This window comes from Pholcus phalangioides, unplaced genomic scaffold (genome assembly GCF_987345545.1).
Source record: "Pholcus phalangioides strain wild (caught in Gottingen) unplaced genomic scaffold, Ppha-v1.0 ptg000005l_1, whole genome shotgun sequence".
NCBI lineage: Eukaryota > Metazoa > Arthropoda > Arachnida > Araneae > Pholcidae > Pholcus > Pholcus phalangioides.
The window spans coordinates 7,929,832-7,943,046 of record NW_028301598.1 but is presented as its reverse complement, the minus strand read 5'-3'; the positions used below and the strand labels follow the sequence as shown (position 1 = coordinate 7,943,046).

At 39.6% G+C, this 13,215-nt stretch overlaps 1 protein-coding gene and 11 non-coding genes across 12 annotated transcripts in view; 1 reads left to right on the top strand and 11 right to left on the bottom strand.

Moving 5' to 3' along the window:
* LOC149085827 (sodium/potassium/calcium exchanger 3-like) overlaps positions 1-13,215 on the top strand; it is a 164,455-nt gene that overhangs the window by 6,253 nt on the left and 144,987 nt on the right. The window lies entirely within an intron of this gene.
* Positions 8,679-8,751, bottom strand: TRNAR-UCG (transfer RNA arginine (anticodon UCG)). Its single transcript has one exon. It is a non-coding gene; the product is annotated as a tRNA-Arg (tRNA).
* On the bottom strand, positions 9,203-9,275 carry TRNAR-UCG (transfer RNA arginine (anticodon UCG)). Its single transcript has one exon. It is a non-coding gene; the product is annotated as a tRNA-Arg (tRNA).
* TRNAR-UCG (transfer RNA arginine (anticodon UCG)) lies at positions 10,238-10,310 on the bottom strand. Its single transcript has one exon. It is a non-coding gene; the product is annotated as a tRNA-Arg (tRNA).
* TRNAR-UCG (transfer RNA arginine (anticodon UCG)) lies at positions 10,495-10,567 on the bottom strand. Its single transcript has one exon. It is a non-coding gene; the product is annotated as a tRNA-Arg (tRNA).
* TRNAR-UCG (transfer RNA arginine (anticodon UCG)) lies at positions 11,280-11,352 on the bottom strand. The gene has a single exon. It is a non-coding gene; the product is annotated as a tRNA-Arg (tRNA).
* On the bottom strand, positions 11,537-11,609 carry TRNAR-UCG (transfer RNA arginine (anticodon UCG)). Its single transcript has one exon. It is a non-coding gene; the product is annotated as a tRNA-Arg (tRNA).
* TRNAR-UCG (transfer RNA arginine (anticodon UCG)) lies at positions 11,794-11,866 on the bottom strand. The gene has a single exon. It is a non-coding gene; the product is annotated as a tRNA-Arg (tRNA).
* Positions 12,051-12,123, bottom strand: TRNAR-UCG (transfer RNA arginine (anticodon UCG)). Its single transcript has one exon. It is a non-coding gene; the product is annotated as a tRNA-Arg (tRNA).
* TRNAR-UCG (transfer RNA arginine (anticodon UCG)) lies at positions 12,308-12,380 on the bottom strand. The gene has a single exon. It is a non-coding gene; the product is annotated as a tRNA-Arg (tRNA).
* TRNAR-UCG (transfer RNA arginine (anticodon UCG)) lies at positions 12,836-12,908 on the bottom strand. The gene has a single exon. It is a non-coding gene; the product is annotated as a tRNA-Arg (tRNA).
* On the bottom strand, positions 13,096-13,168 carry TRNAR-UCG (transfer RNA arginine (anticodon UCG)). The gene has a single exon. It is a non-coding gene; the product is annotated as a tRNA-Arg (tRNA).

The following is a 13,215-nucleotide window of genomic DNA, read 5'->3' as shown; positions in this document are numbered from 1 at the left end:
TTAAGATCTCTCTTGTATCTGCTCGCCGGGACTTGTTCTATAAATAGCCCCTCGTAAAGCTCGTGCGAACCTCATATATTATGTTTTCTTATTCTATGGAAATGTACGTCGTTAGGATACGAGAGCTTCGGTTATTACCTTTTTTTTTTACTCACAATGTGTTTCTTCCGTATGATTTCTGGTTTGAGCGCACTGGTGATATGTTTATCCTATTCCATACCCCAGATAATTTTCAAAATTTTTGTGCTGTGGTTTTCAAAATGTGCATCACTGCTGTTTGGTTAAAAGTTAGACTAGGCCAAAGACAAGTGAATTTGCCAATTACAGTCAAAAATAATTGTCAAAGGCAAGTAAATTTACCAATTAAAACCAAAAAATTGTCGAAACCATAAATACGCTTCTGCAGAGGGACTAAGCAGCACCTCCTAGAGATAGGCCTCCGCACGGGTTGCCATAAACGTCATTCAGATTACCTAGCAAGTTTGTCACATTTTGAAACACGGCATCCTATCTCGTTTCTTCTTATTTTGGCGTAGGATCTTCCTGATTGGCTCACAAATACAGCATAGTGATTGGATGGGGGCATAGAAATCGCCAATTCTGAGCCCGATCATTTCTTTTCTGCATACTGGCACGAACAGGGATTTTTTTCCCTGAATATTCTGAGGGGAAATGGACCACTTACTGACGTCACAAGCAGCGTGCAGAGGCCTTCTATCTCTAGGAGGTGTTGGACTAGGTCAGTGAGTGACCAAAAAAAGACAATACAGAGTTTTCAAGCATGCGAGTAACTATGGGAGTGACCTACAGTGTGAAGGAATAGGTCGGTGAGTGGCCGAAACAGCGACCAAGAAAGTGTGCAGGCATGGGAGTGACCAAAAGAAAAACCTAGAGCCGACTATAGGCTACGCAGATCTTTATAATTCCGAAGAGCAAAAATGCGTAATATTAGATGTCAGGGTTGATATTATACCATTGGCAGGGTAGTGACATTCGACGTTGAAGCAGACTGACACTTTTTCAAACTAAAACACCGATATTCTGTGTAAAGAAAGTAACTGGTACAGTATATACAAATAAAAAGGCACAACAGGCAAAATGCCTAACGAGGTGACTGAGAAAAAGATGCCTATAATAAATATGGATGCCGTATATTTCTAAAATACAGCAACCCCCAAATAAAAGTATAATTATAAAAAATGTGTGTGCGTGTTTGTGTGCGCGCGCGCACACACACACAAATATTTATGGTTGGCTTATCTAAGTATTGATAGCTTCTCGGTTTAGCGCAACGTGCTTATCGTATTTCATTTTAAACGTGTCAATTGTGTTACAATTTTCTAACCCCGGGGGATAAGCTATTTCATTTATTCACAACCCTATTAGAGAAAAATTTCCTGCGACACCACAACTTAGAATTGTCCCTTATCAATCGATACTGGCGCCCTCTTATCAAAGCAGTCGATTGACGGCGTATTAATGATAGGACGTAATAAGAATAACGGAATACGAATAATACGTAACAGAATAACATGGATCGCAAATCTTGCTCCATGTAACCTTATGAACTAACACGAGCACCAGGACCAGGTAATGGCGCGTGTGCGCATCCTTTCACATCTACAGGTATTCTGCTTGGTTCATGCGAGCCTGGTCCTTCTTATTTTGCTATTATCGCGGGCTACTCCTTCCGGATGGTCAATACTATCCAGGCAGCTGGCTTTTGGCACGCTTTCGATCCCAATAATCAATGATAAAACTTCTCTTAAAGTCTACCGGTGCGTGAGCTTCCATTCGATTCGTGAGATCCAAGGCGTTGCGAAATCTGGGGTGAAGGGGAATGTTTGCCGAAAAAAGTTTTGTCTGTGAAGTTCAAACTATAGATACAATTGAATGGACTAATATTCGATGCCGTGAATATACTAGCTGAGAACCAGATAAACAATGAATAGTTTATGAAAAAGTGAAGCTCAGGGTGAAATTTTGATGACTGAATTGACCATTTTTCACCATGTTACTTATGGCGGAGACAAATCTGCAAGTATTCTGGGTCATTTTACTGGTGCGGCTTATACACCAGAGTCAGACATCTGGTGTGACCCGCGGCGCTGCAGCTGACTATTATGTTGGCTCCCAAACAGTAAGAAGTTGGCCACACCTGGCCTAAAGAGTAACTAAGAGAGCGAGGGTCCAGGTCAGTGAGTGACCGAGAAAGTTTACTATTCGGAATGTTATTAGAATTATTCGCTCGAATGTAACCGACACGCTTATCGGTTTCATTTTTCAAGTTTTATAAAAGAACTTTTATGAAACTTTTATAGGGTAATCGCGACTTAAGACAAAATTATGTATGAAACATTTCACTGAACTAACTTCTTATACGTAATAGAGCACGTGGAATTCGGGGGTTATCAGTCATAAACATATGCAGTATGATGGAGACAAAGGACACAACCAGATAAGAAAAAAATTAGGACAGAAAAAGCCACGTGTTCACGTGAATATCAAAATCCAGACAACACAATAAGAAGTGAGAAATAGAAAACAATCACAGACACCTTATCTCCCGTCAGAACAAGAAAAAATATGATCAGATGCTCAAAAAAAAAGAACCACTTACATAAATGCACGTATAATTCACATTCCGATTCCTTCATGCGATTCCATGAATAAACAAATATTATGGTGAACATATATTATTTGCTCCTTACCAATAAAAAACTGTCTTACCACAACATCCACAAACATAATTATCTCTTTATATACAATTTTTAGGGCTGCACATCGTACGTTAGTGAGCATTAATTGACTACAACAAGAATTTTTACTTCACGCCAGAGCCCGACTTTGACTTGATGGGGCCGTACTTTTCCGTTTATTTGCCTTATTCGTTGGTGATTTCTTAGAGTACAGCAAATAGAAATACAAATACGATGCCACAACAGGCAAAATGCCCAACGAGGAGGCTGAGAAAAAGATGCCCATAACAAATATGGATGTCATACATTACTAAAATACAGCAACCCAATTAAAAATGCAATTACAAAAAATATAAACAATATATTTGTATATATTGATATACACATGATAAAATATTATGCAATGCCCATTACACATTAATTGTAAACACATAAAAAAAGGATGTGCAATATTTTAAATGAGAAATGTAATGTAAAATTCTCCATGAAATATTTTACAATAAATGTTTTTCTTCGCACTCTCGTATGAGCAAAGTCATTGTTAATGTAATCAATACAGTGGTACAGTCCCCTAATGGACACCCTTCATTAACAACAGCACTTATTAATATTAACTACGGACACTTCTCTGATCCCCGGTCCCGTGGAAGAGAGCATTAATATACACTGCTCAAAACAATTAGGGGAGCACATGGTTTTAACAAAATTACGCAAAGATGTATACCGATAAGTAACATAAAATGAATCATCCATAATTTAAAGCCTAGCAGGAAACGGAAGAAGAAAACTTCATATGCAAATCAAAGTTCATGACGTCAAAAACCAGAAAAAGGAGATAAGGGCAGAAATCGGGATGTTGCAGAAACGTCTGTTTTACTGCCGTAACTGTGAAATTCGATTGCGCAGTATTTTTTTTTGAGACAAGGTGACTTGAGGATGTCTCAACAACGTGATTTACCGGAATCCATGGCATGGCGTGTTATAGGCAGACTGGAATCCGGGCAAACACAACGCAGTGTCGCGGACGCTGTTGGAGTCGCCAGAAGTGTTGTTGCAAGGCTGTGGAATCGATTCCAAGAAACAGGAAATGTTAGACGTCGACCAGGGCAAGGTCGGCCACGCGCCACTACAGCAACTGATGACCGGTATGTACGGTTAAAAGCCCATCGAAACAGAACAGAGAATGCTACGTAGCTGCAAAGACGGTTGCTCTTGGCAACAGGACGAAGGGTGTCCAGCCAAACAGTACGTAATCGGCTTCATGAGGGAGGGTTCTATGCACGTAGGCCAATGGTCTGCATTCCGTTGACCCCACGCCACCGTGCGGCCCGAAGAAGATGGGCTGCTGAACATCGAGATTGGGAGCAACATGATTGGAGCCAAGTGCTGTTTACAGACGCGTCCCGATTCAGTCCGGAGTGTGACACCCGACGTGTTCTGGTATGGAGGGACAGGGGCACTCGAAATAACCCCGCAATCGTTCGTGAAAGGTCACAATACAGACGAGCTGGTTGGATGGTATGGGGTGGAATCAGCATAGGCGGACGTACGGACCTGCATATCATTCGGAATGGCACTTTGACGGCCCGAAGGTATGCGGACGAGATACTGCGACCTCATGTCATCCCTTACGCTGGAGCCATTGAAGATTCCTTTGTTTTCCAGGATGGTAATGCCCGACCGCATAGAGCTCGTCTGGTGGAGAACATGCTTGAAGCTGAAACAATACAGCGTATGGAATGGCCAGCGTGCTCTCCTGACCTGGACGACTCATTGCTGCGCGACCAAGGCCGCCTGTTACTGTCCGAGACTTGCAGATTGTACTTCTTGAGGAGTGGAACAGTATTCCCCATAGTCTGATCGATAACCTCATCGCATCCATGGCAAACAGGTGTGCAGCAGTCTTAGCTTGTTCGAGGAGACCACACGCCCTATTAAAACTTATGCATCATGTCTAAACAGTACTTTTTTTTATCGTTTACATGTAACCAAATTGTTGCCCTAAATCATCTTTTCATGTTTTTTCCATATTTTCAAAGAATTAAAGCTTAATTCCAAATTTTTTTTACGTCTTTTTTCTGTATTGCGCATTGACACGCGTGTACTATCCATTGAATGCTAATACGTGGCTGTCTCGCACGGTTTTCTTCACTTTTTTGCTTGCTCCCCTAATTGTTTTGAGCAGTGTATTTCACTCCCCCATTAGTGGACAATAAAATAAAGCAAACTCTAATTTATTATTTTTTGGTCATAAAATTGCAATCTTCTGATTCGAAGTCAGACTCCTTATCCATTAGTCCACGTGGACATGTACAAAACTCGACAAAATATGTTCAACATCTCATATTCTTAATTAATAATATGATACGTGTTCAAGCACTTTATTAAGAGTATTTTTTCTATATTTCCTGAGTGAAGAATTAAGTAATAACGCGACTATATATTTCCCGCATATCACCGGGAAACATATTTTCAATATATTTAAAATGCAAAATTAAATATTACATACGTGCCTCCCATACACATTCCAGCACGAGAGCCGTGAACGTGAACGGTTGAACGAAAATTTGCTGCGCTTTTATTTGTTACGAAGTCATAAATTATGGTGAATTTGGGTAAAGTTTTTACCTAAATGGATGTATAGGGTTGAAACCTCTACATGGATATCGAGTTATGCGTCTAATGGATAATGTGATAAGTGAAAATTGTCATCAAATGGAGATGCGAATAAACAACGTGGATTGCGGAGTGTCAGCGTTGTTATAATGCTTCTCATGGTGCGCGATTACGACTGAATGGATATATATGGGTTTAGTTTACATATAATTCATGTTTTGTGGGTGATTTGAAGTAGCCAAACATATCTTGAGGATTGTAAACTAAAATTTTTTAACTCTTAACTGCTTCACTTTTGCTTAGTGTTTCTCACAAAACTCTATTTATTAACATGAATATTTCATGATGGGTGTGTTTTTTTTTGAGGAATTTTTACCAAAAATATAAAATAGTGATGCAATTGATCGAACTTTTCTGATTGTATTGATGAGTATGTAAAATCGAATCCATCAATAATGTATATTGCGTAAACCCTTATTGTGAAGCGGGTAACACTGTGTTGACAAACTAACGCTAACAATATGAGATATTTTGTGATTTGTGTGAAAAGATGTCGTAGAATATTTAGAACTTATCTAAAAGAATATTTTGATCTTTTCATGCCCACGCAAAATGACATATGTAACTACATTTTGTATATTTGTTGTTAAACACATACAAGTTGCAGGACAGTTTGTAAATAGTTTTCGATGTACTGTTTTTGTCGTTTCGTCCTAAGAGTCTCGGGAGGACACTGCGATTTTTCTTCTTCCTTTTCTTTTCTTTTCTCTTGTTTTGGCAAACTCTAAAATTGGAGGATAAGTCTTAATACAAATTTACTCTTTGTTTTATGTTAATCTACAATTAACTCAATTAACTTTTAATCACGTGGATTAGAAACAATAAAGGCTTAATGATTACGATTGGGACTAATAACACTCATAGAAAAATTAAATACTGAACAGGACGGCTCTCGCGGCGTCTGATTATTGAAGATAGTCGCATGACCTATTGGACGGGACGAAGTAATGAAACAGAGTATACACATTCCACAATTTCAATACATTTCAGAGAATATAGTACAAGCAGAATAAAATAGTACACATGCGCATCGCATACACATTCCATCTATCTCTACACTGTATGAAAATTTCTGCAGGGGCCAAAACACTGTATCGTTAAATCAGGGCCGGAAATAGACGTTGTGGCGGGGGAAGTGCAACTGCTCCGGCCAACAAAATTTAGGGGGCGGTAGTTTTAGGTGGGAACAAAGAACTCCGTTATAGAATTTTAAACTTGGGGGCAAAATAATGTTTGCCCTGGGCGGCAAAAATCCTAGTTACGGCCCTGCGCTAAATTGTGAACAATAATTCAGTCTCCCTCGCGTATTACTCTCCCGAAATTATAAAATGTCTTTCAAGAAATAGGAGTGTTTCCTAACAAAACTCACCACTTACGTCATAAGTGAAATGCTGAACAAGCTTTCAATTTTGAATAGTGATCCGCTTCCTCTAAACCCCGACCACCACAACCAGTCAAGATGGATAATAAAAATTCATAGTTTTTCCAGGAAATGAATGAAGGGATAATTAGCCCTGGACTTACGGCTGGCTCGTTTTTTATACTAATCAAGAGGTTGGTGCGCTAACCTCCTTGATGGGGGGACTCCTTGCGGTAGCAATTTCTTCCTGCGGTCTAGTCGCCGTTTCTGTTGTACCCCTGTGTCAGGAAAGTTTTCTGACAAGGACGAACCGGGCATCGAACTCGTGACACCTCTAAACATCCTTTGGTACTTTAGACGAGTATCTTATCGACCAGGGCTACCGCGCGCCACGAATTAGTAAGAGGTCCGAGCTCCAACGCTTGATTCAGAGAATATGTTTTGTATATTACCTGAGAGTGATGTTCTATGTACGGTGTTTCACATCCTTCTTAAGTAAATGTAAGAATTAAGAAAAGATTACAAGATATACAGAAGACTGGATGTTGTGAAGATATTTAATATTTGAGATGTTAATTTTTTTTTTTTTAAAGGAAGGAAAAAAGTCACCTCTGCCTCTACCGGGAGTCGAGCCCGGGTCGCTCGATTGCCGGACGCGTGCTCTGACCACTAAGCTACAGAGGAGATAGAGACTTTCCTTCGCTAGAGCGTATATGTGCCGAACGGAACCGTGCAATGGACGGTGGAACCGATCAGCTAATAGCTCATGGACGACGAGCCACCATATTCGACTCCCGGTAGAGGCAGAGATGAGTTTTTTCCTTCCTTAAAAAAAATTAACATCTCAAATAATAAATATCTTCACAACATCCAGACTTCTGTATATCTTGTATTAACAAGTGAAGAGCGACATTCATGTCATAAGAAAAGATTAGCAAAACAAACTTCACCGTTTTATCATATGTATTCCGTCCACGACAGGACTCGTACCTGCAATCTTCTGATTCGAAGTCATACGCCGTATCAATTAAGCCACGTACACGTTCAACATCTGATTCCTAACTAGTAATAAATCCGAGCTCGAACCAGAGAATATTTCCCTATAATTCCTGAGTCTCATACTTTATGTACGGTGTTGCATAGCCTTCTTAAGAAAACGGGATTAGCAATACGAACTTCCCCGTTTTATTATTTGTATTCCATCTACGACAGGACTCGAACCTGCAATCTTCTGATTCGAAGTCACACGCCGTATCAATTAAGCCACGTGGACACGTACAAACAACGATCAACATCTGATTCCTAATTAGCAATAAATACGAGCTCGAACGACTGATTCAGATAATTTTTTCCCTATAATTACTGAGTCTCATACTTTATGTACGGTGTTGCATAGCCTTCTTAAGAAAACGAGATTGATCGAACCTACAATCTTCTGATTCGAAGTCAGAGACCTTATCTATAAGGCCACGTGGACACCCACAAAACACGTTCAACATCTGATTCCTAATTAGTAATAAATCCGACCTCGAATGGTGTATTCACAGAATTCTTTCTCTATAGTTCCTGATTGATGCTCTCTCTATGACGGTGTTTCATATCCTTCGTAAGTAAACGTACGAATTAAGAAAACAAAATTAGCAAAATGGACTTCACTGTTTTAATATATATATATTCCGTACACGACAACACTCGAACCTGCAATCTTCTGATTCAAAGTCGACGCCTTATCCATTAAGCCACGGGGACACCCACAAAAGACGTTCAACATGTGATTCCTAATTAGTAATAAATCCGAGCTCGAACGCTGGATTCTGAGAATTATTTATCTATAATTCCGGAGTCATACTTTATGTACGGTGCCGCATAGCTTTCTTAAGAAAACGTTAAAATTGAGAAAACGAGATTAACGAACGAGCGTTACTCTTTTTATACATATATTCCGTCCACGACAGGACTCGAACCTGCAATCTTCTGATTCGAAGTCAGACGCCTTATCCATTAGACCACGTGGACACGTCCAATTTGCGTTGAACATCTGATTCCTAATTAGCGATAAATCCGAGCTCGGACGTTTGATTCAAAGAATTTTTTCTCTATAATTCCTGAGTCATATTTTATGTAAGGTGTTGCATGGCCTTCTTAAGAAAACGTTAAAATTGAGAAAACGACATTAACGCAACGAGCTTTACTTTTTAATACATATATTCCGTCCACGACAGGACTCGAACCTGCAATCTTCTGATTCGACGTCAAACGCCTTATCCATTAGGACACGTGAACACGTTCAACATTTGATTCCTAATTAGTGATAAATCCGAGCTCGGACGCTGGATTCAGAGAAATTTTTCTCTATAATTCCTGAGTCATATTTTATGTAAGGTGTTGCATGGCCTTCTTAAAAAAACGTTAAAATTAAGAAAACGAGATTGACGGAACGAGCTTTACTTTTTCAATGTATATACTGCGTCCACGGCAGGACTCGAACCTGCAATCTTCTGATTCGAAGTCAGACGCCTTATCCATTAGGCCACGTGGACAAGTTCAACATCTGATTCCTAATTAGTGATAAATCCGAGCTCGGACGCTTGATTCAGAAAATTTTTTCTCTATAATCCCTGCGTCATATTTTATGTAAGGTGTTGCATGGCCTTCTTAAGAAAACCAGATTGACGGAACGAACTTTACATTTTCAATATATGTACTGCGTCCACGCCACGACTCGAACCTGCAATCTTTTGATTCGAAGTCAGAAGCCTTATCCATTAAGCCACGGGGACACCATCAAACGCGTTCAACATCTGATTCCTAATTAGTAATAAATCCGACCTCGAACGCTGGATTCTGAGAATTATTTCTCTATAATTCCTGAGTCATACTTTATGTAAGGTGTTGCATGGCCTTCTTAAGAAAACGTTAAAATTGAGAAAACGAGATTAACGAAACGAGCGTTACTTTTTTAATACATATATTCCGTCTACGACAGGACTCGAACCTGCAGTGTTCTGATTCGAAGTCAGACGGATCATCCATTAGGCCACGTGGACACGTTCAACATCTGATTCCTAACTAGTGATAAATGCGAGCTCGAATGCTGTATTAATAGAATTCTTTCTCTATAGTTCCTAAGTGATGCTCTCTCTATGACGGTGTTTCATATCCTTCCTTAGTAAACGTAAGAATTAAGAAAACAAAATTAGCAAAATGAAATTCACTGTTTTATTATATATATTACGTCCACGACAGTACTCGAACCTGCCAACTTTTAATTCAAAGTCAGACGCCTTATCCATTAAGCCGCGGGGACACCCACAAAACACATTCAACATCTGATTCCTAATTAGTAATAAATCCGACCTCGACCGCTGGATTCTGAGAATTATTTCTCTATAATTCCTGAGTCATACTTTATGTAAGATGCTGCATGGCCTTCTTAAGAAAACGTTAAAATTGAGAAAACGAGATTAACGAAACGAGCGTTACTTTTTTAATACATATATTCCGTCCACGACAGGACTCGAACCTGCAATCTTCTGATTCGATGTCAGACGCCTTATCCATTAGGCCACGTGGACACGTTCAACATCTGATTCCTAATTAGTGATAAATCCGAGCTCGGACGCTGGATTCAGTGAATTTTTTCGCTATAATTCCTGAGTCAGACTTTATGTCAGGTGTTGCATGGCCTTCTTAAGAAAACGTTGAAATTGAGAAAACGAGATTAACGAAACGAGCGTTACTTTCTTAATACATATATTCCGTCCACGACAGGACTCGAACCTGCAATCTTCTGATTCGAAGTCAGACGCCTTATCCATTAGGCCACGTGGACACGTTCAACATCTGATTCCTAATTAGTGATAAATCCGAGCTCGGACGCTGGATTCAGTGAATTTTTTCGCTATAATTCCTGAGTCAGACTTTATGTCAGGTGTTGCATGGCCTTCTTAAGAAAACGTTGAAATTGAGAAAACGAGATTAACGAAACGAGCGTTACTTTCTTAATACATATATTCCGTCCACGACAGGACTCGAACCTGCAATCTTCTGATTCGAAGTCAGACGCCTCATCCATTAGGCCACGGACACACGTTCAACATCTGATTCCTAACTAGTGATAAATGCGAGCTCGAATGCTGTATTAATAGAATTCTTTCTCCATAGTTCCTAAGTGATGCTCTCTCTATGACGGTGTTTCATATCCTTCATTAGTAAACGTAAGAATTAAGAAAACAAAATTAGCAAAATGAAATTCACTGTTTCATTATATATATTACGTCCACGACAGTACTCGAACCTGCCAACTTTTAATTCAAAGTCAGACGCCTTATCCATTAAGCCGCGGGGACACCCACAAAACACATTCAACATCTGATTCCTAATTAGTAATAAATCCGACCTCGACCGCTGGATTCTGAGAATTATTTCTCTATAATTCCTGAGTCATACTTTATGTAAGATGCTGCATGGCCTTCTTAAGAAAACGTTAAAATTGAGAAAACGAGATTAACGAAACGAGCGTTACTTTTTTAATACATATATTCCGTCCACGACAGGACTCGAACCTGCAATCTTCTGATTCGAAGTCAGACGCCTTATCCATTAGGCCACGTGGACACGTTCAACATCTGATTCCTAATTAGTGATAAATCCGAGCTCGGACGCTGGATTCAGTGAATTTTTTCTCTATAATTCCAGAGTCAGACTTTATGTCAGGTGTTGCATGGCCTTCTTAAGAAAACGTTGAAATTGAGAAAACGAGATTAACGAAACGAGCGTTACTTTCTTAATACATATATTCCATCCACGACAGGACTCGAACCTGCGATCTTCTGATTCGAAGTCAGACGCCTTATCCATTAGGCCACGTGGACACGTTCAACATCTGATTCCTTATTAGTGATAAATCCGAGCTCGGACGCTGGATTCAGTGAATTTTTTCTCTATAATTCCTGAGTCATACTTCATGTCAGGTGTTGCATGGCCTTCTTAAGAAAACGTTAAAATTGAGAAAACGAGATTAACGAAACGACCGTTACTTTCTTAATACATATATTCCGTCCACGACAGGACTCGAACCTGCAATCTTCTGATTCGAAGTCAGACGCCTTATCCATTAGGCCACGTGGACACGTTTAACATCTGATTCCTAATTAGTGATAAATCCGAGCTCGCACGCTGGATTCAGTGAATTTTTTCTCTATAATTCCTGAGTCATACTTTATGTCAGGTGTTGCATGGCCTTCTTAAGAAAACGTTGAAATTGAGAAAACGAGATTAACGAAACGAGCGTTACTTTCTTAATACATATATTCCGTCCACGACAGGACTCGAACCTGCAATCTTCTGATTCGAAGTCAGACACCTTATCCATTAGGCTACGTGGACACGTTCAACATCTGATTCCTAATTAGTGATAAATCCGAGCTCGGACGCTGGATTCGGTGAATTTTTTCTCTATAATTCCTGTGTTATACTTTATGTCAGGTGTTGCATGGCCTTCTTAAGAAAACGTTAAAATTGAGAAAACGAGATTAACGAAACTAGCGTTACTTTTTTAAAACATATATTCCGTCCACGACAGGACTCGAACCAGCAATCTTCTGATTCGAAGTCAGACGCCTCATCCATTAGGCCACGTGGACACGTTCAACATCTGATTCCTAACTAGTGATAAATGCGAGCTCGAATGCTGTATTAATAGAATTCTTTCTCTATAGGTCCTAAGTGATGCTCTCTCTATGACGGTGTTTCATATCCTTCATTAGTAAACGTAAGAATTAAGAAAACAAAATTAGCAAAATGAAATTCACTGTTTCATTATATATATTACGTCCACGACAGTACTCGAACCTGCCAACTTTTAATTCAAAGTCAGACGCCTTATCCAGTAAGCCGCGGGGACACCCACAAAACACATTCAACATCTGATTAATAATTAGTAATAAATCCGACCTCGACCGCTGGATTCTGAGAATTATTTCTCTATAATTCCTGAGTCATACTTTATGTAAGATGCTGCATGGCCTTCTTAAGAAAACGTTAAAATTGAGAAAACGAGATTAACGAAACGAGCGTTACTTTTTTAATACATATATTCCGTCCACGACAGGACTCGAACCTGCAATCTTCTGATTCGAAGTCAGACGCCTTATCCATTAGGCCACGTGGACACGTTCAACATCTGATTCCTAATTAGTGATAAATGCGAGCTCGAATGCTGTATTAACAGAATTCTTTCTCTATAGTTCCTGAGTGATGCTCTCTCTATGACGGTGTTTCATATCCTTCATTAGTAAACGTAAGAATTAAGAAAACAAAATTAGCAAAATGAAATTCACTGTTTTATTATATATATTACGTCCACGACAGGACACGAACCTGCAATCTTCTGATTCGAAGTCAGACGCCTTATCCATTAGGCCACGTGGACACGTTCAACATCTGATTCCTAATTAGTGATAAATGCGAGCTCGAATG